This window comes from Accipiter gentilis, chromosome 34 (assembly GCF_929443795.1).
Source record: "Accipiter gentilis chromosome 34, bAccGen1.1, whole genome shotgun sequence".
In the NCBI taxonomy this organism is placed as follows: Eukaryota; Metazoa; Chordata; class Aves; order Accipitriformes; family Accipitridae; genus Astur; species Astur gentilis.
Window position 1 is genome coordinate 1,727,443 of NC_064913.1, and position 25,563 is coordinate 1,753,005.

At 38.8% G+C, this 25,563-nt stretch overlaps 1 protein-coding gene across 1 annotated transcript in view; it reads right to left on the reverse strand.

Moving 5' to 3' along the window:
- LLPH (LLP homolog, long-term synaptic facilitation factor) overlaps positions 1 to 25,563 on the reverse strand; it is a 556,390-nt gene that overhangs the window by 426,162 nt on the left and 104,665 nt on the right. The window lies entirely within an intron of this gene.

The following is a 25,563-nucleotide window of genomic DNA, read 5'->3' on the forward strand; positions in this document are numbered from 1 at the left end:
AGAAGGAACTTGTATATATTTACTACCAATTAGCATAACAGAGTCTTAATTTCAGAGAGGATGTTTATATGCTTCTTGTCTACTACACTGCTGCAGTTTCATAGGAATATGGTATTTTTCACACCTCATCTTAAACTTTCTATAGCATTTTTGAGATATTAAATAGCAGCTGTATTTTATGTCAGCAGTGGTTCTGACTTTAGGGCTGGGCAAAGTGATTCTCACATAAATGCCATGAGCTTTACATACTTAACACACTTAAATATTACTATTTAACATTGATGACACTCCTGTGAGACAGCAGCAAGGTTTTACCCAGAGTTTATGCAATCAGGATTAAAATCTCCTAAGCAGACACTGAACAGCTGGGCCATGCGTCAATAAATCACACGTAAAATCTGTATTCTCTTGGCTGGCAAATGAGCTGCATGGGAACGAGTTTCACCCTCAGATTGTAACATCCTTTGGGAAACAGTTCAATAAAGTTTTTATGTTAATATATAATTTTAATACTATTAGAACAATATGAATGACCAGTTAGTGAAGTAAGTATAATTAGAGACACCCAGACATCATGAAGAACATTTTGTGGGAACATAGCCTACAAGTCTTAGGTCTTCTGTTAAGCATAATGCGTTGTTACACTGCAGAAGAGGTAATAATTCATTTTACATACTCAAGATAATGTGCTGGAGGAGGAATAAATGGACCACATCATTTAAGTCTGCCACACAATGTAAGGAATTTTAAAAACCACATGTCTTTGTCAAGAGATAAAGCCCTCCTGGAAATAGCACTAAATCAGTTAACAATAGAAGAAGAAATCTGGATGTAGCAGAGAAATTTTATTTTAAACACTAATGAAATATATTGTACAGTTAAGAATGAATGTGATTTCATCATTCTTTTCTGTATCCAGACATTAGAGTGGTGGCAAACATCCATGTCTAAGAATGACTTAAACAACCAGAGAATATGGTAAAGTTTGTATTTTGGCACTAGAGCAATGAAGTCTGTCTTGAATATATGTATTATTAAATAGAGTCTGACTCAGATGAGCTGAAGAAAAGAGGGATGGGTCACATTTGAAATTCCTCTATCTGTTTATGCTTACACGTGAAGGCCAAATTTCTGTCGTGTCATGAAGCACCTGAGTTGCAGCCAGCCTGAGCCAGCAGATCGCCAAGCTGTAGCCTGGCACTACGCAGAGGCAGCAGTCGGAGGCTCAGGGCAGTTCCCATGCGTTTGCAAAGCGCATTAGCTCAGGGCAGTGCCCTGCCAAAGTAGCTACACATTTCCAGATCTGAACGGCTCCTCTGTGTGCCCGCACAATAGAGTCTTGTATTTCCTCATCAGGTTAACTCCAGAAAAGCCAGTCTGGATGTCTATGAGCGCTGGTGTCAATACGGCCAGAGATCTTAGTCTTGTCATAAGATGAGCCTTGCTGCTGTTTCTTACCAATTACTCTGACAGCGAGTTGTGTGAAAGAGAAATGTAAATATATCGTCCAATGTTATTCAAGGTATTAAACATGTACTTTCCAATGCTTTCCAAGATTTTAAATATATTGGGTGACAGAGTTTATTTTTATATTTATGGTTTTCCTAACCATCAGCCAAGTTAGGTAGTATTGTGCCTGCTCTCTAGGTCACTTTCAGTGAAGAACAATGGTCCAGTCTTTGGATCCTGCAACCTGTACTTGGTGCAGGGTCTGAGGAGTGATACGGAAAAACCAACTAATTGGTCCCACTAAATATTTAGGACCAACTTGCCTTAGGGATGCCTCTAACTTGCCTTAGCCGGTGCCCGTCTGTGTACATATGCCCATGCCCTATGTATACTCAGCTGCCTTAAGGTCTGACTGGATTCAAACGCATGCGCTCGGGGTGCTCTAAATCCGCACATTTCACAACCAAACTCCTTGACTGCATCTTTCTAGTCTTCCTGTTGAATGCAGTGTCTTATTCTGACACCTACTCCAGGAGTTCTCCAGAACCTGCTGGTGCAATCCTGGTGTGGTACAAACTGGTAAAAGTGGGGCCCCAGTGATGAGTCTCATGGAGAAATTCAGCTCAGATTATGAAAGCTAAAGGTAGACGCCTACATGTAAGCGTCCACAGGTGAGCGATGTGTCTAAGCTGATGTGGTAGTCAATGGAGTCAGGGACCTGTGAGAGGGAAAATCAACTCCTTTCAGAGCAGAGGGCTCTGAAGCTGCTACATACAAGTGGCTGGCGGTAAGACGCACTAGCACATCCCTCCCGGCCTTCCACTGCCGATCTGGGAGGACATGGGTCTCCTGTAGGTCCTGCCTCATGTCCACCATCATGGTGCGGATGCCTCAGTTACACCTCAGAGAGCACCAGGTACTTCAGCGTGGGCAAGTGATGAGCCTCCCCGCGCAGGCCAGCTGAAATGCTCTCTGGGCTCCTGCATTGACCGGACCTCCGCTGCCTATAACAAGCACTTCAAACCCACGTGTCGACATGAATGTATAGACACATACCTTTAGGTTTCTTAACTCTGAAGTGAATAATATCCTTGGTGGTTTCCACACAAAAAGGATTTAGTGCACAAATCCTGAATCACTTATTTGTGAAACACTTAAAGCTGCCGGTACAGGAAAGGTGCTTGGTGCTTCTGAACTAAACGAATGTGGCAACTATTTCCCCAATAGATAACTGCAGGGGTTAGCTGCTAAGATGTTGTAAATCCAGAAGACACTGGCGAATAAACACTTATTTTTGTTTCTCTCTCTTCGCCCAGAAGATGTGGTGCAACCAGGACCTTAAAATAGAGTTGGAGCTGGAAAGGATTTGGGGCAGCTGGAGAAACTGTCAGTAATGCGATGGCTGTCCAAGCAAATGCCTCAGAGCTGAAATTCATGTAACTAAAGGCTACAATAAGTGAAAGAGATTCACAGAAAGTTCAGGCATTGTCAGCATGCTTCTTCCTCTTCCCTGTCCTTTGAAGCCAGCCAATATTGTGGAAAGCAGCCGGAGCAGAAAAGGAAGCAGTCTGTATTTATAAGCCCAATAAGCAAGCATAAGACTTTGGTACTAATTTAAGAGAGTGATGGGGAAAAAATGTGCCAAACCCAGTTCTCAGCCACTTCACAGCATCATTTTGTTTTTAGAAACTGGAAGATTCATCTTTCTGCTTGGTGTGTACATAAAGATATCAGCAAAATGCAGAGTTTTACAGGCATGAGGATATCATGGCCACTATCATCCTTTTCTCACATTATTGGAAAGCAGGTATTTTGTCCAGATAATACATTCACAGGCTATATTGCTTTTTCTCACATCAGTTTCTAAAGCAGATAAGAGAGTTCCTTTTCATTTGGTACAAAGAATTCCACAAAGGTCTAAAATTGATAAGAGTGAATTTTTTTTTTTCCTTCCCAGTGGTAAAGTTCATAATATAAACTACCACTCTTGTGTATCTTTGGGTGAAGTTTTGCTGCAACATAGTCACACCAGAAGACTGGATGTAAGAAAGGGAATTTTTTGACACAGCCTAAAGGCAGAATAATAATTTTTGCATTCAAGAAGTAGTACATCTCCTTTATCTAAATACTGCTATTTTATGGTTTCCTTTAAACTAACAGCAATTTCTTAATATAAATGCATATAAGAAAACTGGCCATCTAGGTAAACAAAACCAAATATGCCTGAGATTGGCAAGAGTATTAATTTTGGTAAGTTTGAGATGTGATGCAGAAAAACTGCAGGCAACAACTTCGTCTTTGACAGATTTAATATCACATAACAGTCATTCAGATTAGAAGTCACAGAGAATGAGAACGCAATATCTACTAAGGAAGAAGCTCAGAGGTTTTTAAAGTGGTTGGTAGTTCAAGAACCTTTATTTATCCAGAAATTCAACCTGTATAAAAACATCTTTGATTTCCTGAAATTTATTCCTGTATGAAAAGGCAAGCTGTTTTTGCATAATGCCAAACTTTCAGAAGGCAGGAGAAGTGGCAATGACAGAAGGTGATTACATCTAATTAAACTTTATTAGGACACATATAGCCAGTGGATTGAATGCTGTATTTGTTTATGCTCTTTAATTTTCAGTGAAGAAATTTAAAAATAATTATTATGTCTTTTACCACTAAAAATTCTCTTTATCTTTACAGAATCAAAAGAACTCACTCATTTTTCAGTTATTACAATTATTTAAAATGCTTCAGAGAGTTGCATTTTTTATTTATTTTCTTTACAAGGACAATTTTCAAAAGGGACCGGGATCCACAATGATCCATACGATTGTGATGTTTTGTAATAAAATTTGAAAAGTTAAGCAAAGGGTGGTGTTGTCTGGACTTCTTGGTCATTCGCAAACTTTTTGAAGAAGGGAAAGAATAATGCGTAAACTAGGCAAGTGTGAAAACAAATATTCTCCAAAAGTCATGTCATGTAGTATACTTAATGAAGTTAATGCATGGTTTCAATAGCATTTTCAGTAATTGATGGTACACTCTATATTAAGGACAATAACGGTATATTAAGATGGAAGCCATTTTTCATTTGATTACCATTCAGTTCTGATGAGTTGCAGGGAAATTTGAAATTGTCTCACGTCCTTACTCTTAAGAGACAAGCTATAATCTTATCCAAGGATATATTTTATGTTTAGCTCCCTTTTGCCTTTTTTTTTTTTTTTTTTTTTTTTTTTGGCTTTGCCTTTATATTCTTCCAAAAGTAATTTTCCTATTGTCTTCTTACTAATGAGGAATTAATTAGTCCAGATGAAATCAAATTACTTTTAAAAGGAAAAAGCCAAAATGTGATTCTCAGGTAGATCAGTTCTACTGCACTTTTCTATTATCAGTTCAGAGTGTTTTTCACTTGTTAGTCATTTGTAGGCAATGTCATGCAAAATCATTTACCAGTAAAACACACTGACTTAGTGGGTCACTGGTATGAAACACACTAGGGTCAGCTCACGGCTCCTGTGCACTTCACATAGCTATTTACACAACAGCAGAGTGAGCATAAATGCTGTCATTCTGATATGCAGTTATTTTTCATGCATATTAATAGCTGATAAAAATCAAGCTTCAGAGCTTAAACTACCTACCAAAATAGATGTCTAGTGTTGCTGATCCTTTCCCTGGTTATCTTAGGGTGAGAAATTCAGCTTCCATCACTTGATCGATCCACCATGGAAAATCTGACTGAGTCAAGATTCACCTTATCAACTAAATGATCAGACAGCAAATTGAGCCAACAGTTTCATCAGTCATTCTGCAAGCTTAAGAGATTGCATTTGAGAATAGGCTTTGTGTATTGCATCTGTAAGTAATATATAAACTAAGACCCTGGAGGAAAAGAGTTGTTCAAGATCTCTGGGAAAGCCACCTTCAGAGATAAACACATTCAGATATGAAACGAACAATGAGAACAGAGGGTAAAAAAAGTATGAAATCTGTTGAAGGAGAAACAAAATATAGTACTCCTGTAATCACTTTTTGTCGTCAAAGGTGACAGGAGACCTTCCTTGTCTCTCTAAGTTTATAATCTCACAGAGAAAAAAAAGAAGGGGACTCCTGCAAACAAATCATAACTTATTAAGGAAAAAATATCACATCGTTAGCAGGAGTTCATGAAATATCCATTGTCAGTTTGGGGTCTTTATATTTCCATACCTTTGTGTGCTGACAAAAGATGGATAGCCTAGAGCACAGGTAGTGGTATATACAGAACCTTCACCTTGAACTCTCTCTGTTTTCAACACCAACCATTGGTCACTAGTGGCCAGGGGCTGCTAGCCCCTGAAGACCACCCCATGACCTGTATGGGATGAGTTGGGTGCTCTCAGCCCATCATCCATGCAAAAAACGCTAGTACCACGTGTTTGATGCTAGTCACAAACCCCAGCAGCGTTTTTGGCTATGAAGCCAAGAATTTGCCATAGTATGACAAAGTATTTTCTGCCTGCTTCCAGATTAGTTTTGAGACAAGGCAGCATATGGAATCTTACTTGGTTGCAGCAGCCTCTGCCTGCTTTGTGAATCCCTGCCAACTGACTGGGATTGCATGTCTATCACCAGCTCTAAAATTCACATAACACCAAATGTATATTGTGCATTTCGCCTACTCCAGAACTGGAGCGTCCAACTTTCAGAAGAAGAAATATCAGACTTCCTTTTCCATGCAGAGTAAACAGCCATTTTTTTCTTACATAGCCTTCAAATGCCATGACTGTATCTCACTCTTGCATTTCATTAAGACATCATCTTTGATGTACTACTAACACACCAATTCAATGAAATGTTAAGATGAAATGACCTCGTGTTGGCTAGCAGAAGCCAGGCACAGTGCAGAGGTAGGAATTGGAAGTGCTCAGACTATTTGCAGTGGCTCTTTCTGGAGATGTGAAGCATTAGTTACGTATCTCAAAATAAAAGACTCTCTGTTCAACCTCAGTTATCATGATACAGGCCCTGAAGATACTATTTAAAGCAAGGGCAAATATCAAAGAAGTGGCAAAATGAGCATCTCTGAAAAGAAACATATAGCCTCAAGTCTTTTATATTACCTTAAATTAAATAATTTGAGATTTCTAGCCAGTATATCTTTTTTTTTAATTAATTCATATGGTCATTCTGAATTTCCCCTCATTGCTTTTCACAAATACCTTAATGATGAGCAACAGGAGTCCTCTGTACTTGTTACCAGTTATTAATACCTGTCCTTTAGGAGTGCCTAGAGATCCTGCATGAGATCAAGAACTACTGTAGCAAAAGGTGCTGTATACAAAAGCAGTAAAATATAATTCCCATGGCAAATATCTGCAATCAGGGATAGACGGGGTGGCACAAAAGAAATAACCTTGTTAGCTTCATTCAATTGTACTAGTATTTCCAACTGAAATATACACATATTACTTTTCTCTTTTTCTGTATCAATTTCTGTGTCATAAGGAAGAAAAAATACAGTATTGTGTTCCTTCCCTGTTCCTTGTATATTGCATTTTCACTCCAGGTATTCACTTATCTGTGACTCAGGAATAAATACTTCTTCAGGCCAGGTTTAGAGATAATGATTGCATGCTAAGTGTAATCATTAGAAAAAGAGATATGTCATTATGTGCATAAAGGCCTTCTTGAACTGAGACGTTATGAGTTAATGGTCTGACTGGCAGAAGCGCTGAATACAGGAATACTGCTTAAGGTCTGTTGTGTAAGGCAAAGATTTACAGAGAGCAGGGACTTGCCAGACACTGTGATTCCTGATAGCATGCTGCAGAGGGGTAAGCGTCCTCGTACGTAAAGACTTCTGACAGCGTGGACATTTTCCTGGCTTCAGAGAGAGAAAAGGCCATGTAATTAATACAGAAAAATATAGCAATGCCTAATCAGCCAGCGCTACTGCAATGCTTCAGGTTTTGTGGCTGACACGGCAAGTTCCATCCCTGCATCCTCAGGCCTGAGTGCCCTCTGGTAGCACACTGACCTGGCAGGAGCTGCTATTCAGATGTGCTGCTAAACCACCACTGCTCTCATTTCTTATAAAAATAGGAGAAAAAAGGAAAATACACTAGAATATAGTATGTAAACAAAAATCTTTCAGGGGGAGGGAGGGGAGGCAGGGCTGCAGCAGTTGGCAAGCACACCCCCAGTGCCCGACTGCTCCTCTCATCTCACCCACCTGCACCAGACACTACCACGATCCCAGTTTGAGAGAATAAATAAGCACCGGTCTCTGGCTTCTCTGAACATGACAGAAAACTTCTGTACAGCTAAAACTGTGTGTGCTTGAGGAAGATATTTAGTGTAGGGTCTGAGCTTTAAAGCAGTTGGAAAATCTATGTTAAATCTCAGCACAGGATTTTTTTTCTTTTTGGCCTGCAGGCATTTCTAATAGTAGAACATCACTTTCCTGCCAAGACAAATTCCACCTCTTGCTTTTATTTTCCCATGCCGCTTCCTGCGCCAATCAGCCTTTCAATTCTCCTGCAAATCCTGCTAGAAATGCACATCTTCAGCTTCTCTTTTCATCACTGATTTCTTCTCTAGCACCATATCCTACCGTACGTAGATTGTAACCTTCACTTTAAATGTTCACCTTGGTCTCCTGTTGATAAAGACAGTATACACTGCTAAATAATGGGCGCTGCTAAATAACGAGAGAGAAACATTTCCCCAAACTATTGGTGTTTCTGCGCATTGATACCATGTGGCTCATTATGTGGACGAGCTAACAGATTATTCCTTTGCACATTATACTACATTATATTGTACATTCCTTTTTCTCCTCATTTTATGAGGAATTAGTACAGTGGAGGTTCGAATGCATGTTTGAACAGGGTAATTCACAAAAGGAGAGAGGCAACTGTACCCATAAAGGATCTGGTTGTGGCCCCTTTAATTCTGTGACCAGAAATGCTTCTTGCAATCAGCTAGGAGGCTTCAGTGAAGAGCAGCTCACAGATATTTTTCCACCAGGACTGAGTACACCACCAGTATCATGTTTCAATAGAACAGCTGGTGCTTAAAAGGCTGGTAATTACAATTTTATTCAAAAAATCAGAACTGGTGGAGCTAAGAAGATCATTGATTCAGATGGATGACCTTGAAAGGCAGATTGCAATGAACTTGTTGAACTTTTGAAAAAGTAAAAAAATTAAATAAAAATAGATCTCTTTACAACATTTCTGGTACTTTCTGGTAACAAGCTACAATCTTCAATTTCCCCCCAAATACTGTCATTATGAAAATTGACTGAAAAAAAAAAAAACCCCTCTGAAAAGCCTCGTTATTTTACTATTCCTTCCAAGGGTAGGGATGACGTTCTAAAAGCTGCGCTTCCCTGTAATTAAAAGCCCTGCAAAATTTTAGGTTTGAAACAGTAGCTCACGCTGATGGCGCATTTTACAGAAATAAGAACACAAAAAGAGCTATAATGGTTTGGGAGATGGACAGCCAGTCCCTCTAGCCCAGTAACCCATCTTTGACAGTGGCCATAAGCTGCTGCCCAAGGAAGACTGTCAGATTTGGGGATCAGACCATGCATTTCGCTTTGGTGATCCTGTCCAACTTCTGAAACCTGCATTGACCTACAGTGTCTGCAGCATCCTGCAACGGAGTTGTACAGCTTAGCAATGTGTTGTGTGAAACACAGGGCCACTGGCTATTTCAGGCTGGCAGGGACCTCCAGAGGTCTGTAGTCCAACCTCCTGCTCAAAGCAGGGTCAGCTACGAGGTCAGACCAGGTTGCTCAGGGCTTTATCCAGTTGGGTGTCGAAAACCTCCGTGGGCAGACACTACACAACCTCCTCGTTCCAACATTTCATTAGTCTCAGGAGGAAAATATTTTCCTTTATAACCAGTCAGATCTGCCACTTCAGCTCTGTATCACTTCATGGCCATTGTCCTTTGTTCTCCTGCCATGCGCTGCCAGGAAGAGCCTGGCTCCAGCTTCTCAGTAACCTAACCTTTAGGCACTGGTACTGGTCGGTAGGTACTAGATAGTTAGTACTGGTTAGTAGGTACTGCTGTTAGGTTCCCCCAGAGCCATCGCCTTTGCAGGCTGAAGACACCCTGGTCCCTCAGTATCTCCTTTAAGGGCAAGTGCCCCAGCTCTGGCCATCATGGTGACCCTCCACTGAACTCATTCCAGTTTATTGCGGTCTTTCTTGTACTGTAGGGCCCAAAACTGGGCGCAGCATTCCAGCTGTGTTCTAATGAGCGCTGAGTGAAGGGGGATAATCTCTTGGCCGTGGTGCTCCTACTGATGTAGCTGAGCATGCTCTTGGCCTTCTCCACTACGCGTGGCATGTGGCTGACTCACGCTTTAGGCTGCTGTCATCCAGGAGCCCCAGCCTTTTCCCGCAGAGCTCCTCCCCAGCCCTCAGTCCCCCAGACCCATCCAGCTGTTAACCCAGGGCCCTCCGCATCCATAATTTGCACAGCAGCATCAGGCCACACTGTTTCCTTCTCTGTTCCACATAACTCCTTGTGTTCTGTTGGCTTGTTTGGAGTATTTAGCTAATAGTGGCCTAAAACCACATATATTATAGCTCCTAGATCTAACTCCTGAGTTAGAAACTCCCAGTGTTTCATTTGTGAAATTAAGACTGTTTTTCCCCACGTACCCGGACTTATTGAATTTTATCGGTTATTTTAATGTCCAGTTACTGAATTTTGTAAAAACAGTCACACAAGAAATAAATCAAAAAACATTTGCAAAGTGCGTATTGGATTCGTGCTGTTCATATTTCTGGAGATAAAACAGATAAACCTCTTTGTATAGCTTTTTGATATTCTGTAGTAACCATAGCCCCAAGTTCTGAGTACATTTACAGAGAAGACACACTGCTTTTTATCACAGTGATCAGCTTCATGATGTTGCTGAATTCACCTGGTGTTGCCTCTGTAATGTACTTACTCATCTCTTACTTTCTGCTTGGATTGCAGATACATATGCTGCTAATATAGATGGCATGAAGCTTTTCCATGTTTAGGCATTTAAGTATTTGCAGAATACCAAGATGTCACTTGTCATACATTCACTTAACGTGCAACATCCTGAAGGGCTGCCAAAATATGTACAAACATCATAAAAAAGAAATCCAGAGGAAACATTATTTCAGTTAAGGCAATTTTTCATGTTCATGCTCCAAATAATTTAAAAGGGGAAAATGAAAGTTGAAACTAAAAAAGAAACAAAACCAGAGGAGTCAGTCATGTATCATAAAGTCTAACTACTGCGAAATAGCCAATGGCCTACTGCTCATCCCATCACATTGGATGGTTATAACCTCTTAAAACCATGCCCCATGTCAGAAAACAACAGTCCAGAAATAAACTTCTGTCTTGCATCTATTTTTCAGAAGGAAGGAAAAAATATTACAAGGGACAAAGGGGCATGCTCTCAGCATAAACTCAGGCATCTTTGTTGATTTTGATGGAGATGCAACTCTTTGCTGCAGCTGACGGTCTTGCCCTAAATGATCTGATTTGGAAGGCTATATTAGTGGTGTCATGGCATTTTAGTTTTGGCCCTTGGTGTGCATGCTGACACTGTTACACGGGTCTCGAGACACTGAGTTTTCTGCTGTCTTCCTGCTGTACGCCATTTCCAGATGTCCCATCTCCAGTGATGCCCAGTGGCTTGACTAGCAGCATGTGATGATGCTCTACATGATTAGTAATTACTGAGCTCCTGTCCCCTATTTAAATGCATATGCACTACCCAGGCAAATTGTGGCAAATTGGTGCAATTAGCCTGTGCATCAAGAAAACACTGTTCTAACTTAAAGTATCAATGCATGGTCCTTGTCAGGCTTTACTGATATCTGAGTTATACCTGTATGTATTACGTGAATGCAAACACATGCACATACCTACATCCATCCATCCATCCATGTGTTTTAACAGCTTGTATAACTTTTCTTCAAAACTGTTGGTGCTGGAAGGCTAGACAATCATTCCATGCTGGCCATCAAGCCACTACACGGTTATCATGCTAATCAAAGCCCGCTTTGAAATATTGTTTAGTTTCATTACCATCACAAAGGAGCAGCTAAAGGACATCTAAGGCAGGCTGGGGGGGGGGGGGGGGGAGGGAAGTGAATGCTCTGAGACATTATAATCTATTTGAACACCCATGTTTACTGGAAACAGGAGGGGAAATTGTTTAGCATAAACTGATATCAACCACTGAACGGTTTCTGTTCCCTGTTACTAATGCGCAGGCAGCCGAGCAGGGAAGAACGAATCTCCCCATTAAAGAGGAAAAGGACCAGTAGCCCCCACACATACCAGATGGACTCCTGCAATCTATCATAAAGACTAATTTTTTTCCCAGACTAGGACAGAGAAGTCATAACATCTCAATGCCCAAATGATCCTCTGTTATTTTGAGAAGTTTTGTGCCTTTTTTGTATACACAGATTGCATTGGTTTTTGGGGGTAGGGATCTCCTCCAGAAAGGACACTCCATTCAGTAGAGCAGGAGGCTCTATTATAATATAAATGAGTAATACTGCCTGGCTAACTATGCTTTTTAGCCACTGTTTAAGTGTAAATGTTTTAACTGTTTCATTGCATTTTTGTCCCGTATTTTTTTTATTAAAGAAACACACCTTTTCTCTTTAAAACAAACTTGTCTGAATGGTTTACTGTCCTTATCTGTTTCGACTTAGGGTTAGCAAATTAAAAGTGAACATTGATTTCAGAGGAATTAAATCAAGTGTACACAGTTATTCGGCAATAGATCATAGGTGTGGAGGCTACTTCTCCTGGTGTTGTAAAACTGCTGGTAAGAACAATGTAGGCAATGATCTATAGGACTTTGATGCAAGAAGTATAGCCATACAAAAGTTTTCCCAGGCTCCCTGATCTTGGTTTGAAAGCTCATGGAACCACAGTTGTGTATATTCATGATAGATGCTGGAGGATGTTTTTTTATTACACTTAAACTGTAAAGCAAACAAGAGTTTCCTGTTATGTCAGTTAGATTGAAAAAGTACTTACACATGCAAATAAATCTAAAAAAATACCACAGCCTCAAAAGTGATCCCCTCTGCTTTCCTATTAAAAACACCAGTGTACTTGTTCATAATGAATCAAAATTTATGCTGAAGGTTGGATGTTTAAAATAAAAAGTGGACATGTTTTCTTCTGCTGACTTCTGAAATATTCCAAACCATACCTGCCAGGCTGTAGTCCTATCAGATCTCATAAGCTAAATGAATTCTGATTAGGTCAATACTTGGTTGGAAAGACATAGCAGGTGCATCAGAAAGGAAACCTTCATCAGTAGATAGCAGACTCCCTTTTGTATAAGCCTTAAACCAGTATTTGAAAGGGCACTATGCCACTGCAAGTCTTCAGGTTGACATAGACAGCTAAGATCTACGTGGCTTTTTAGAGAAGCAAGGGCATTAAAATTGTCACGACTATATTCTGCTACCTGCCCATCTTAAAGGGATCTATGAACTTGAATCCTTATGTCAGTCTTTTCTTTCCTAGTATTACTATACAAACTGGCACCAAATTTCTTTGAGATGACTAGATTTCAATCATAATTGTACTAAGTTTTCTATGCAGTTTTTGGTGGAATGGCTGACCGTAAAAAGTGACAATTGATAGCAAGGTTTACGCAGGAGATGTGATCTTGCCTAACTGCAATGTAAACAAGGCAAAAAAGCAACAGACTGAAGTATCCAATATTAGAAAGGAATCAAGTCTCAAAGCCTGGGAGGTGTCTTCTCTTCCAGGCATTCTCCTTCTTTTTGGTTATCCAGCACTATTTTTAAATCTTTTCTCTGATGGATTTCACAAGAGGCAAAGAAAGTTGATAATTATTCTTATAAAACTGGTAGTGCCTGTGTGTATTCTTGTCCATACATAAATGGACTGAAACATTTCAAGGCCAAAGCGATGTCCAAAAAGTGAGACATTCTGGTTCCTGCTGAGTCCATGATCAGAGAGGTGTTCAAATACTTGTCCTAAACTTCTCATTCAGGATGAGCTCTTTGTTTTAATCATCAAATCTTTTCCTTCTTTCAGATATGAACTGATTGATGATGGTTCTGCATTTGCTGGCCTAGTGACTATGCTCCAAATGGCAATATTATTTTTCGAACACTGAAACTATGTTTCTTCTAACAGATAATTAAAGTTTCTACTAAAACGAGTATAGAAAACAAGCGTAGAAAACCTCCATAGATCTCAGTCACCACTGGGTTTCTCTGACTAAGAAATATCATCTATGTGAACTCACGACACTTGGGCTATTTTCTGATAAGAACAGGAGGCAGCACGTGGACAGGTCACTCAAGACACAGTGATGAGCGGTGAAATTAGTTTTTTATTTTAGAAAACACCTGATATGCTGCATGCCATTTAGATAACTGTCTACTGTACAGGTACCATTTTATGTTTAATACAAAGACAGGCTGGAGAAACAGAGACCAGCTCAGCTGGAAGCTCCAAACAACATCACTGACATGAAGTTTCATTCGGTGCAGTTTTGCACCGATTTATAGGGTCCCATCACTCTCCCAACCAAGAAGTCCAATGGGCTGGAAACAAGTTGCCATCACTTTCAGTCATCTCTGAATGGTAAACAGTTCAAATTATAAATTCGTTGCCACTGAATTGTCTGCTGCTAATTGCTCTTTTGCATGTCATTATCAGTGAGGATTTATTAAGTATGGAAATACTATTACATGCCAAAAAGTAAAAATAAAATGAGAAAAAGCAGACTTAAAGAATGTCTGGCAGACAAGCTCTTTAATTAATCCTGGAACACCATATTGGCTGATGTCTCCCTCAGTGAACATCTCTGGCAGAGACATGGGTTTTTATAATACTTCAAGCAAAACAAGTAATACATTTGTTTCTACAGCTAGAAAGGTTTTGGCCTTTGCCTCCAGGTTATGAGTTTGAAAAGAACATTGATATAGGTGAGAACAGGTCGAAACACATCAAGGGAAACATAGAAAATTTTAACATATCTTAAGAATATGATAAATAAAGCTTCTAATAAAGCACCAATTCAAATGAGAGATAGAAAACCTGGATGGGTTTTGAACTGTCAGCAGGAGTAGCTCTAGCTTTCGCCTTCTTTACATGGTCTGTCTCTTAAACAACCACATGGTTTATGCTGCAGGTAAAACATGGGAGACTTGGATGAAGAAAATCAAGGATTTTCCTCGTTTCTGATTAGGAAAAAAAGATGAAGATGGACAAATAAATTCACAGTGATACTTTCTGCCTACTGTCAAATGGCAATGGAAGTTGAAATATCCTTGAAACGTCCCACCTGTGGTCACAGTCATTAGATAATATTGATCAGAATATAATCAGACTCAGCAGATAATAAGACTGTACACAGACATGGTAAGGGTCCCAAATCTAGATCCCATGTAGTTAATAGCTAAACTACTGTTTGCCACTGTGAGAGAAAAATCACAGTTCATGTATTCCCATAAGCTATGAAAGAAAATGAAGTGGAAGGAAGACTTGGTATTTTCACTACATTTCTTTAAAGGGAAAACATAGAGATTTAGGGTTGTTAAGCAGGTTAATGACCTGTTGCACAAGACTAAAGAATAAATTATTACTGAGAATGAGCAGAATGCAAATCCGAAATGTATTTTCTTGAGTGGAAAAAAAAAATAGATTTCTTGCTTTAATTTCCTTAGTTGCTGTCTTTTCAGCTGTCATTTAGTGGTTCTATGTAGACCTGGAAATGCCATCCTAATGTACATAAGGAATACTGAAACAGAATTGACCAAGTTTGGCTAAGCATAAGGCTGGTACTAAAAGCCGTAGGTGGGAAGTGTTATAAGCTTTCTTTTGCTATTCCTGGCGCAGTTGCTCAATGTAAATCTGTTGCCCAAAGGGGAACAACCTACAGAACTAGTGAGAATTTTGTTCTTCCTGCCTGCTCCCCTCCATATTATTTCTTTGAGGATTAGGAGGGTGACAATTATAGTGAGACATTTTGTATGTGATATAATACCTGTTTACCAGGACCTCCGAGACCAATTCACTGAGAGCAGATGTGGCAACAGAATTCAGTCACTGTTGTACTTGCTTATTTTGGATTTGAATTGCTACCCTAGATGCAAAAGAGGCCATACCCAATTGTGAGCACACTGAGCCTTCTAGATCTTCATACTTGGTTGTATTATTAGCAGCAGAAAGAGACATCACGCTTCAGTACCTTTGCATTTGGCCAAATGAACTCTGAAGACATTCTGGTATACTTTATGTCAGCAAGATTTTTTTGACATAGTTCTGTAGGCATAGGTTTGCTTACTACCATTAGAGAGAATGGTCTCAGTCTGGGAGCTGTTGTTGTAACTCATGTATGAAATTAAAGTGAAACTTCCAGACTTCTCCCTTTTTGTGGGTTCATTATGAATTCCTCTGAAATATCATTACTGAAGCTCTAAAATGAAGATAACACCACCAGGATGGATTCAATGTCTATTTTCCCTGAAAGATTTCTGCATTCCATTTGTGACTGATTTTGTGATAAGGTAACCCTCTGGAGGGCATAGCTTTAGTTTTCAGATCATTTTTTTGCTTTCTAAACTAGAACAGGAAAAGAATAAACCCTGGCTGATTGGATCGCCTTAGCAGCATATTTCTTCAGGACTTCTGCATCAGAGCAAATTAGATCATTCTGCACTGATGTGATATATAATTCCCATATCTTCTGTGCCATCAGCTCCTTGGGTTTGGTTTGAAGGGATAAGAATTAAGCTACAGCATTTGAGTGAAATTGTTTTTATTATTGGAATCACAAGATTTTTTTACGGGTAAGAGAAAAACTACCACAACTGGCACCCAGTGTGACTCAACCTTACATATTGGGAACCTTAATTGTGTCAGCATCAATTGGACATGAAGCACATCCATTGCTTTGAGTCTTTATTTTTATGTAGCCCTACTAGCAAAAAGAAACTATTTCCTGTTTGCAATTCAGTGCACACTGGTTTTATTATTTCCTTTAACTATTCCCCATGTTTAAATCACTGCTTATTCAATAATCTTCCAGCATTTCCTTTCTAAGTGTGTCTTGGTGCATCAGTTGAGCACAGCTAAGTTAAAGACTAGATCTGCTGCTTGAAAATATTCATTGATGGCAAGTAATGAAAAAGTAATGACAGCTGAAACAATAACTGTCTATAAAAATCTGATTTCAGTTGTTGTTAGACTTGTTGATCTTCAGTGAAAAAAGAAATATGAACTTTAATGGAATATCACTCTCACTGCATCTTCCATCATCATATTATAGGTTATGATTGCTACATTTTTCTCCTTCTACTGTAAAGATGACTCTTTGGAACAAGAAGGGCTGATTGCTCCATTAGTTCTTGATATCAGTCAGCACTTAGGACAACATTCATTTCTTCTGCACTTCATTTGCATCCCTTAATCACTGGAAATACCCTGGAAAATCTTATACTATTTGATGACATAACCAGAGAATATTTTTTCGCTGAAGCCCTATTTTGTTCCCATTCTTAGAAGTGCAGTCTTATTCTTTAGGCATTTATATTGAGCATAAATGATGATGGCTCTTAAGATGAGACATGTGAATTATGGTAAATCCATTTTAACCTCTTGCATTAGATTTTCATAAGAACTATTGGTAAACAAAACAAATACGCATGAGATAGCAAGTTTGGTGGATTTCGGTTGGAAGTAACCGCCTGTATACCAAGACTGTGAGGTCTAACAACATATGAAGTCGAATTACTAGCTTCCATTTTGAATCATCACCTGACTCTGTTTTCACAGAAATTTTACTCCCTGATGGGAAAAAGGATGAAAAGCTGGGGCTTACTTGATCCTATATGCCACCAACTGTATGTGCCAAAAGAGACAGCTTGAGTAAATGATCTTATCAAAACAGAAAGTATCACTAAGGAGGCAACACTGAACGACTGAGCAATTCATATCAGTTTGTTAAAAGCAGTGGTGTATATTCAGCCATTACTCCTTTGCTCTGATTAGTCAGCTTTTTCATATTAAAAAAACATGACTGTAGAAAATTCTATAGTTTACTAATGTTGAATGTTACTGAGCTTATGTCCATAAAGGAATTATTCTAGAATAAGACCTGTACAAATTTAAAGAACTATAGCTGTCATCAAATAACTTTCTTAGAAGAGTATTATTTTACATTAAGACTACCCACATTATAAGCTTTTTGCAAATATTCTAAAAGACATATGCTGGGGAACACCTCCATGTATAAACCTGATTTTTCAGAAGTAGCTGCTGTTCTTACTTTCCTGTTGCTCTTATTCTATATTCTCCACACATGAAGAAGGATGCTGAATTGGTGCTTGACATAAAGATTACTTTAACAACAATGCCATTAAAAGGGGTGAGGGTGGCAGGGAGTAAAGTACTTACCAGAAATGACAGTGAAAGAATACAGTATTTAACAATGAGAATCTATAACTTCTTGGGGTACCTAAGTGGGTTTTGGGTGAATATAGAATTACTTATGTGACTGAAGTATTAATAATACAGATATATTACTGTAGAGAAATCTAGGAAAAAAATATGCTCTCTTTTTTTCCTGCTATAAAACTTAAAGCCTCAGTGCTTTCACTGGCTCCAAAAAATTAGTTTGTGATGAAGATCCACAGTAAAGCTCAAAAGGAAGAGAAAGAATTCCTAATTTGGTAGCCCTAGCTGCACAAATAAACAAAAAATGTCATTTGATAACATATGTGACCCCAAGTGGCAGTTTCTTTTCAACAGATGTAATTTAATCTTTGAGCAGCAGGTGCAAAAGTTATCTCGAGGCAGAAGCTACAAACAGAGCAATTTTATTGGAGACATTTTACTTGGTGGGAAATGTAGGAATAATTGTGACATGCAGCTCTTTTTCCTTCTGTCTTCCAACAGCAGATCATACATGACCCAATGCTTTATCTTGAAAGAATTTATTTTTTTTTAATTCTATCCCTTGCCCCCAGATTAGAACATGGTTCAGCATAATATTTGCTCCTTTGGTCAGTGTTTAGCAATTGATGTAAAAACAGATTTTCATTACAGTTGTTTCTAACCGCTCAAAGGAACACATTTGTTCTGAATTACCTATCTGGACATCCAGGTGGTTGCTAATAAAGGAAAATCAAATGGATTTAATGCTGCATTCGATCAGTTCCCACGGTTCTGGAAATGTATTCACCATCCCAGGCTCTGCTTGGTTTTGCAAATGTGTCAGTTAGGGTTTTATCCTGCCAGATGCTGAAAATGGCATTTAAGTTGTACAGTGCTAACTTGAGCTAAGAACTTTGATGAACTGGGCCTTCATTAAGGAAACTGAAAAACTCTTTTTTTTTTCCTGACCTCTGAAGCAAGTAAAATAAATACGTTAATTAAAGAAAGATCTGAGCCTCAGACCTTATATAGCAAGCAGTGATACAGATTTTCTTCCTGCTTGATACACCTACAATACACAATAACATCTTTCTCCAGCAAAGTATGTAAGCGCACGCTTAACATGAAGCCATAAGAATACTCTGATTGGTTTAAAATTAGGCAATGTGCTTAAGTAAGTGCTTTGTTGTATTTCAGCCAGTCTTGAATCAACCAAGATGGCTCACACAGCCCAACCATGTTCCAGCATTCACTGCTTTTCCAGAAGTCTGAAATACCATGGACCACTGCCAACCTCCTTTGACTGCCCTGCAGGTACTGCACTACCAGATGAGTCACCTCAAGGAAATGTAATTTTGGAGTTGGCCTCTTGAAACAAAAACTCGCTGCATCAGTTTGTGGACAAATAGTTCTGAACAGAAAAAAATTACTTCCGTTGGTATTCCTGCCCTTCAAGTAATGTCCTAGTCCTGAACGTTGACTAAAATGGGATATTTCCATTGCAATAAAATAGCTGTATTTACAAGCTGACCTTGAAGCATGTACAAACTATTTCTCCAAGATGGTATCACAGTTTCTCAGCTAGATGCCTCAGACTATACACTGCTAAGGGATAATGAAAATTCTCTTTCAGCCTCAGCTGCTGATGCTGTGCAAATTTAACATAATACAAATCTCACGCTGTTCTTGGCCCTCACTGGGTTCCCGGAATGACCCTGTTAACATTACATAGAAAAGCAGAGCAGACAAAAAAGCAATGAATGGAAGCAACACAAAAAAAGGGCCTGAGAGCAGTGAGCCTCTGGTTTATTCACAACCGCAAAGATGGAATGGAGAGCATCCTGTATCTCAAAAGCACAACAAACCTGGCCACACACAAGGCTGGCCGGTTAGAGTAGGTGCTTCTCCACCTGTTTCTCTGCTCCTTGGCAGCACAGGTTTCAAGGGAGAGCAGAGGGACACTAGTTCCTGCTCTCACCGTGGTTCTGTCTGGGCAGCACACTTTGATGACCTCCCGATGGAGGGTAAGGCTGCACAACTGCGTCTTCCTTCTGTCCATGCCCATCGCAGCTGCAGACAGTGCCACTATTCACAGCAGGACAAAGTGACTGCGAAATGCCATCAGATCAGCTTTTTCACACTGAGTACACGCCAGCATAAATGACAACATCAGGTGGAAGAAAACAAAGAAAGAAGCTTATTTCTTTCTATTGCTAGAGAAAGCACTACCTCCAGAAACACTGTAGGAATGGACTTTGAGGACATTCTTACAAATCATTGAGAGACAAAATCATCTTTATCTTGTGATATGTGAGCAGACAATTGTCTCTCTGTATCTTATCCTTCTAAATGACATTGCTTCTACAATATATTTGTTCCAGGCTCTCTGAAGCACTGGCTAGCAACGCAAAAATCTTACAAAAAAGACTAATTTTGGCCTCTACAAGATGATAACAGAACAAAGCCCTGATCTGGTGCCATTATAGCTGAATACAGAGATAAAATTACGCCCTGAAACTGGCAGTACCACAAAAGTGGTAAAAAAATTAAAAATCATATAGGTCACCTTGACAGTGACAGGCAGGAGATGTTGTTTCTAATGTAACTAATAGGACTCAACATTTCAATGCATGAAAGGACCAAGAAGTTTTGGAGAGCTGTTTTTGTTTTGGAAATGGCATTCCTCTGTATCAGACTGTAGCAGCGTTGGTTGACGTTTGTGATAGAAGTTATTAAAAAATGCCATTTCTCTCAGTGAGAGCTACTGGCATCATTAACCCCCCCGAGAGATAACGAAACAACTGGAGGCATTTCTTAAGATTGTTTTGAAATTTAAACATATTCTTTTTGATATATGTTTTTCTTACTGGCATGTAATGATTTCGAAAGTATTATAACTAATTGCAGATGTTTTCTTTTAAGAGCCTCTTCCCGCTTGAATAATGCACATGAGATAAATGAGATTTTTGGCTGGTATTCTTGCTTCTTTTGATACTTTGTTTTGTATTTGCCATTCATATACATAAATTCACAAATGAGCCACCAATACTTGGCAGTGCTACTCAATTTTATACATATTCATTATGAAGAGAAGAGAAATTTAACATACCCGGAGGGTTTAAAAATTCTGATGGTGGCTCTGACAAGTTCAAACACACACTGTCTCATGTATCTCCTAAACTTAGACTATACCCTACTATTATAAGTCATGGCTACTAATCTCAGTATGATATGAATACCTAATAATATATATTTAAACAACTGTCACACTTATGACTCTGTGTTAACTAATTTTAGCAGACAAACATGTAGTTAATGAATTATATCACACAGCAAAATGATGTTGAAAGACTCTAGGCCCCAAGGTTCAATAGGTTATGGTGAGAATATTGGCAATTAAAATTACTTCTTGTTTCTGTTCAAATGGTTGTTAACACCCACAAAGCCCTTCAGTGCAGAGCTGAAGAGACCAGTTCTTGTCTCTTCTTTGGTACCACTACCTGTGCGCAGAACAGCCAGAAAACGGAAAGACCCCGGAGACCCCAGCCCCTTCAGCAGCTCTGCCTCCAGGATAAAGTGGAAATGGTCATGGCATAAATGAGCTAGGCTGAGTTAACTAAGTTTGGGTAAAACTCTAATGAGGACAAGGAGGTGTGTAGCTTTCTCTCACATTAGCAGATTCATATGTTCTGGGGTTTGGATCTTGATTTCTGTCCTTTTAAAAGTTTCAATTCAAAGCACCCAAAGATTTTTAAGGGAGAAGTGGTAGTTCTATCAGTGCAACCAGCAAAAGCAATCTTACAGCAGTTTTCCAGTCTGTTACCATGCTATGCCCTTGTTCTTTTTGCAAAAATAAGTACCAAAAGGAAATGACACAGACAAGCTTTAATCAGTACTTGAACCTAGTACTCCTCTGAGAAGATTTTGTGGATAATAACCACTTACTATGTGTTAAATATACTTCAGTTCACTAAAAAAAATCAAAGAACTTTTGAATTGATCAAAACCAGACCTTCTCAGTCCCAGAAGAGCCTCTAATAAAGACCAGTAAGCGTGTGTTCCTGCTCAGGAGGACCTGAACGGTACAGGTATTATATGTCAGGTCTAAGAACTGCAGTCAAGTACATAGGGATGCCTGAAGAAGTCTCTCCTGCAGAGTGGATGGAAGTCAGGGGATGTTTTTAGATTCTTCTGCTGTGAGAATGTAGATGACGGTGCGTACTGAGTCATTACTATTAACTTATGTCTCAAATAGCAAATTTAAAAGAAAAGAATACATCATATAGTAAAAGCTGTTCAGCTCCAGCATGCGAGTTAAATACAGCCCTTCAGTAAAACATCCACAGAGTATAAAAAAGATCAAAACATGAGTCAGTTTGTGGCAGCCAACAGAGACACATCTTGACAGGCAGCAGACTATGTTCGTTGTTCAAGTGATGGTAGGCTGACAACGGGCATCATCTGCTCTAAGAGGAGACTCACTGAGTCACTTTACCTTGGACGATCCTGTAGATGAGTCAGTTTTGCTCCAAGAAAGCAGACTCTGCAAAGTTATACTCTATTCCATAGATTTATTCATTTCAATTTCATTTCAGCCCTCTCTGGTCACCTTGATTCATGGAAGAATAATTACATTTGTATTTTTTCATCTTTGCTTTCACTGACAGTCTCATAAATGAGGGAGGGAGATAGCACATTCTATTGGCCTGAAATGAAGTACTCTTAAGCAAGAAGTAATGAAACAACAGTAGTGCTTTAAAATGTTATGAAATGAAACATTAGCCCTTATGTCCGCTTTGACAAATATTGACTCATATTGTAATTAGCCAATGTACTAACATTGAAATTTCTAAATTATCGGTATGGTCAAGGCTTTCCTGACATGTTGGATCCAGAATAAACAAAATCCATAGCACAGCTGTTTCTGGTTCTAATAAGCCTAAATAGTCCAAACACTTAAAGTAATCTGTATTTTTACGACTTCTGAAACACAAAGAGTATTGTTCAATATCAGAAGTTCCAATTAAACAAGGGCTTTTAAGTTTACTGGAGACAAGTGTCTCTAGTACAAGTATTGCCGAGATCATTATATGAAGAAAGCTGGGTGTGCTGACATAAAGGGAAACATAATTGGCTCTGAGGGAATTACAAATTTAGAGTTGTGATAAGGAATGAAAATGCAAATGGTCAAGCAAAAAGAAAAACAACCTGGACTGATTTTCAGAAGAGGTCTTAAGGAAAAAAAAAAATCTTTTGTTTTGTAAACCGAGTTCATTTGGCATGAAAATAACACAATGATAAAAATCTTTGAATCTAAATTTCTGGCTCATATTTCCAATCAGATTTAATTTAAAAGATTAATTTTATTTTTTATTTTTGGGTGGCTGTGGTATGTATTTGAAAAGTTTTGACCACAGACACTGCGAAAAGCTGTGCAGTGTTTAGCAATCACCAGGGAGATTTCTTTTAGCATTGTTGTGTTTGGGGTTTTTTCTCTTTTAATTAAAAGACTGGTTTGGGGTTTGTTTTTTTTCAAGATACTATGTTTCCTTAAATTTAATCTTATGATGAGGGTGCTACTGGAGCTCTGTTCTTTTAGAGTCAATTTCAGCCCATTTGATAGTTGCTTCAGTCCATTACTTAACCAGATGCATATTTTATTTTCAGCACTGTTTTCCTGATCTTTGTCTTTTTAAAGCTGATGGAATCAGACACCCAAACACTTTGCTTTGCTTTACTTTACTTTACAGAAGCAGATTATCTGGGTTAGGAAGGAAAGGCCAGGCAGTTCACAGCTATAGATATTATTTATTCTTCTGGTAAATGTGTAGAATTCTCTCCTAAATGAAACCAACAGTATCTTCTATTGTCCAGAAATTAAATAGTCTTATGTCAGAATCTGCAGAGTAGCACCAACTGCTTTTGGAAAGATGCTTTGGGATTCTTAACTTGCATTGAAGAAATTTTCAGCTTTAGGAAGAAAGAAAAACTTAACTAAAACTTTGGGTTCTGAGGTGAATGGCAGTGATGATGATTTATTTAGTTCCAAATGTGCCCTACTTTGGAAATTGCTATCATTTGCTATGGAATGTCATCTAACTTTAAAAATAAGGAAAACAGAAAATAAAGAGGAAAATACCCCCACCCTTAAGAGAGCACTGTTATGATTAAGATCCCAAAGCCACGTTTTTATTTCTACAGTTAACTCATCTTCATCTCTTGGAGCGTATTATTTCATACAAGGCAATACAGTGATAACCTTAATGCTTTGAAACACAGATTTACCCATGTGACTCTTCTAGTGTAGGTTATGCTGCTTTTTCAATTTGTTTGCTTTAAGTTAAAGATTGCCATACCATTCCTTTTTGTTTCTTTCATATTTAAAGCTAGATCACTTCTTTAACACCATCAGTGGTTTGTTAATATAATCAGCCAATAAAGTTGTAAAGACTTTCTTTCCAGGCATCTTTTTAAAAATTCAAAGTTCAGATGTACAAAGTCAGTCACATATCTAAGTGATAAATCACGACTGTAAGGTTCTCTGGCTCAAATTATCTGCTTGCACCAGTGAGCAGCTTTTGACTTAGAGCAGAAATTTTCCTTTTATTTCCCCAAAACCAGCTGTAAAAAACGATAACCAGCTTTAAACTTGTCATCCTAAAGGACTCCCTTGAAGCTGAGTAAAGCTGTGTGGTATGGCTTTTTCCATGCTGACAGATGAAGATGCAGCACATTCCTGATGTCCTCTGCCGATCAGTGGGCTTGCAACTCCCGTGTGAAGTGAAAGGGCAAATTGGTGAGGGTTCAAATTTTAGTACTGTGACTGCATCTCTAAACTAACTCTGCTCTTCTCTCATCTTCAGCATTTGGGGAATATATTTGCAAGTGTAAAGCAAGATAAATCCTTTCAGGTTCCAGCATTTAATTAAGCTTTCAGCTATCTTTGTGAATGAACCAAGAGCATCTAATATGTGTGTCTACAGGGAACAGATCAGGAGTACCACTCCATCTGTGAAGCTGTTTGCTATCAGCTGGAAAAAATCTCTTCTCAATTAGCCTCTCTCTGTGTCTTAACTTCCTCCGGAACATTGCATCTACTATAGCTGAATCCCAATTGTAATAAATGTACTTGAATAAAAAAATACTTTGACTTCCTCCATGATGGCCTGAGTTTCTGCTAGTCATAGGAAATCAGGTTTAAGCAGTGGCAGGGTAAACTGGCTGAGGTATAGAAACCAGCATGGGAAGGATGATTTTAATTGATTTTAAAATAATTTAAGTGTTCAAGCTTGTATAACAGACCAGAGCAGAATTGTTCTGTAATTGTTCTGATTTTTTTTCCCCCTCTCATACACTCTCTTATTATAAGTAAATGTATGTAGGATTCCCAAAGTGGGAAGTAGCTTGGTTTAGTGTCTAATTGGAAATGGTAAGGATTTAAAAAGTTAAATCCCAACTTGAATGGATCTGCTTACAGGGACTACTGGCAATGCTTTATGCCACAACAGCAATCAACATGAAGACCTTACCTACCATAGAGAATTTTTTCTAGTCTGGTTGGTCTAACATGCTTATCCAATAGAATGCATCACGGTCACCACATGGGCAGAACATTTTTGGAACAGATGATCTTTTACCACGCCATAACAACCCGATCCCCATTTAGTACCAAAGTCTTGAATGTAA